The 3,578-nt window shown below is 58.5% G+C and overlaps 1 protein-coding gene across 1 annotated transcript in view; it reads right to left on the minus strand.

Annotated features, from left to right (window-relative positions):
- Positions 1 to 3,578, minus strand: part of FBXO31 (F-box protein 31) — a 38,232-nt gene that overhangs the window by 18,657 nt on the left and 15,997 nt on the right. The window lies entirely within an intron of this gene.

A 3,578-nucleotide genomic window follows, 5' to 3' on the forward strand; every position in this document is an offset into this window, starting at 1 on the left:
AAAAAAAAAAAAAAAAGAGTGGAGCCTGGAAAAGGTCCCAACAGTCCCTGTACTTGAGGGCGTCCCGGGTGGCACAAAGGTGGCAGCTCTCAACTACTGAGCAAAAGGCCGGAGCCTCGGGTCCACTCAGAGGGCCTCGACACATGCCCTGTCCATCTGCTTCTCAGAGAGCAGCCGCTGAAACCCGTGTGCAGCTCAGGCCCGCCACACACACGGGGGCACGGGCCAACGTCAGCTCCACGGCAGTCGCGCTCCCAGGGAAGCCGCCTGCCCCACGGGCGAGACAGCAAAGACGACTGGAGTCACGTCACCTCCCTGCAGAACGCAGCGTGGTGAGGGCGACCCTATGCTGTCCTCCAAAGGAAAACGATCTCCATACCCAGGGAGTCTGGGTACCCAGGGTACACCAGGAAAGCCTCCCAGAGAATCTGAGGATTCCACTGCTGGCCTGGCCCCAGGTCTCTGCCCCCCGGCCCCACACCCCAAAAGCATTTCCAGGGATCCTTGCAGCAACCCTTAACCCCTGCGTGGCACCTTCTGCTCTTTCACTCCCAGAGACGGCCTTCCCTCCGTGCTCACAGTGGCCTCACACAGTAGACGGAGAGTCAGAGGAGACTTCTCCTGACACACCCTTCAGCATCCTGTCCGTCTCCTCACCCTGCAGCAGGCGACACATGAGGTCCTGGATCTACACAGGAGCACCGTGGGGCCCGCCAGAACGCCACTTACCACACCCAATGCGTACACCTGAGACGCTTCGACTCCACTTCCAAAACGCCCCTCAGTGTCCACCCACAGTGTGTGCACAGTGAGTCCCACAGCCCCTGGAACAGCACGGCTCTCCACCACATTCCCAACACTGCACAGGTGACCAGGAACATCAGGCAACGCTATATGCCAACCATGAAAAACTGAAAAAGACACACCACGAGGCAGCTGATCTGAGGCCACAGGGCTATACGATGCTACAGGACGGAACGGCACCTTCAGCCCCAGGTCATGCCGGCCCCCCATCTACGGCGTCTCATGCTCAGGAGGCGCTGCTGCCTGGTTCCACCAGGACGGCCAGACGAGCAGGAAATGCTGGGTCCCGCCAACTCAGGAGGCTGCCACAGACAACGGGCCGTGACTGACCCACACGTCGGACTCTCAGTGGACTGGCTGGGGCGCTCTGGTTCCCATCAGAAGACACATATTGAGAAGCGCTCCACCGAGAGGGAAGTACCAGGCAGCATCCTGATCGCATGCGATGTCGGGAATATTGTGGGTTTCAATGGAAGCCATTGAGACCGTCTTCTTCCAGCATCTCAGCATGCCTCCGGCCATCTTAGCGGATTGTGAAGGAGACAGCACGACTGATACATGTCCACAACATGGACAGCTGCTTACCCTGTCTGTGTTTTCTGGATTTTTCTAAGGTTTCTACAAGGACCACTGCATTTTTATAACTACACTCAGACCTTCGAGGGGCAGTAACGCTCCCGGGGAACCACTCAGCCCGAAAGCAGTCAGCCATAACCGACTAGGAGGACAAACACAACACAGGGTGAGAAGTCTGGAGTCTCAAGAACTGTCAGCCAAACAACAGGGTGCACACAAGATAAAGGCTGCTGCCTGCGAGCATAGGGCTCCCACCACCCGTGACTACCTAGCTGTCTGTGAGCAACCAGGGGGTGAGCCGTGACGTCAAAGCAAAGATGAGGAAGCAGGGCAGCTGGAGCTCAGACAGAACGGAGGCGATCAGACAACCGCGACCCCCGTGGGTACACACACGACGTGCGGACAGTGTGTGCAGCTGGAGCCCGGACAGAACAGAGGCGATCAGACAACCGTGACACACACGACATGCGGACAGTGTGTGCAGCTGGAGCCCGGACAGAACAGAGGCGCTCAGACAACCGTGACACACACGACGTGCGGACAGTGTGTGCAGCTGGAGCCCGGACAGAACAGAGGCGATCAGACAACCACGACCCCCGTGGGTGACACACACGACGTGCGGACAGTGTGTGCAGCTGGAGCCCGGACAGAACAGAGGCGATCAGAAAACCACGACCCCTGTGGGTGACACACACGACGTGCGGACAGTGTGTGCAGCTGGAGCCCGGACAGAACGGAGGCGATCAGACAACCGCGACCCCCGTGGGTGACACACACGACGTGCGGACAACGTGTGCAGCTGGAGCCTGGACAGAACGGAGGCGATCAGACAACCACGACCCCCGTGGGTCACACACACAACGTGCGGACAATGTGTGCAGCTGGAGCCTGGACAGAACAGAGGCGATCAGACAACCGCGACCCCCGTGGGTGACACACACGACGTGTGGACAACGTGTGCAGCTGGAGCCCGGACAGAACGGAGGCGATCAGACAACCGTGACACACACGACGTGCGGACAATGTGTGCAGGCACCATCAAATGGGGCCCTCATCCACTGCGTCAACGTTCACCTACAACAATCACTCTGAAAGGGAAAAGCATCCGGACGCTCTGCAAGCGTGGTGAGAACAAGGGGCTCGTGGGTCCCTAGAAGCCACAGATGCTCCTGACCTTGGCCTGCCTCACTGACGAGCAGAATCCCTGCCCCAAATGGCGCTAGGGCCGCCCCGAGTCCCAGCCACCAAGACTCCCATCCTCGTGCTGTCAGGAAGCCTCTTCCAGAAGCCTCCATGGACAGCCGAGTGATGAACCTGAGTGCCTGTCACCTGTCTCTGAAAGCCCACATCATTCAGTACCCGTCAGAGAGCACCATCGATTGTTCTTATCACTCACAGCTCCCGCGGGGCTAGAGCCAGAAACCTGACTCACTGACTGCTGAGCAGGGGCTGGTGGGTCCGCACAGCGTTCCAGGGAAGGCTTGGGGGAGAGCAGATGACATCATCGCCGCTCTGGCCAGCCCCTCCCTCCGACCTCATACAGGGCTCAGACGTGCTCCAGGCCTGTCCCCGTCGGCATCTTTACTGCGTGAACAGCTCGCCTCCAGCTGCAGGCTCCAAGGAGTGGGCTGTGACTGAGTGGCTGAAACGGACCCAGCCTCCTCCACACCCGCCAGGACTGCCCCAAGGTTGGGGGCCTGACGTGCCCAAGTCTGATGGGGGACCTGGGAAACGCCGTGAGGCACTCTTGCCATCCAGGTGGCTCCATCAGTTTTCTTCAGGTCTGTGCTCCTAACTCAGAAGTGAAGCTGCTCCAGGCAGACAGCTTCGGACATGGGGTCCTGGGTGAGCCGTGCGAGCGAACAGGAGGGGAGATGGGGCATCAATAAACAGAAAATTCGCTTTAGTGCAGGCAGGCGTTTGTCACTTTCTTTTCCTGACAAGTGAACTTTCCTCTTTCTGCTTCACTTCAAGCTAAGAAAGGGCAGAGAGACTATTCATCAGCCACAGAACAGGGTCAGAAAAGCTTCCTGACCTAACATGATGCCAATCAGAGAAGAGAAAGTGGAAACAGCCACACCCACTGCCCTGGAGTCCATTCCATCCATTCCACTCACAGCGCCCCTAGAGGACAGAGTGGAACTGCCCCACAGGGTCTCCAAGGCTGTCAATCTTCACAGAAGCAAAGCCCAAACCAC

The sequence above is a fragment of the Orycteropus afer genome, unplaced genomic scaffold (genome assembly GCF_000298275.1).
Source record: "Orycteropus afer afer isolate SDZICR_OR568_19922 unplaced genomic scaffold, OryAfe1.0 scaffold00057, whole genome shotgun sequence".
NCBI classification, from domain to species: domain Eukaryota; kingdom Metazoa; phylum Chordata; class Mammalia; order Tubulidentata; family Orycteropodidae; genus Orycteropus; species Orycteropus afer.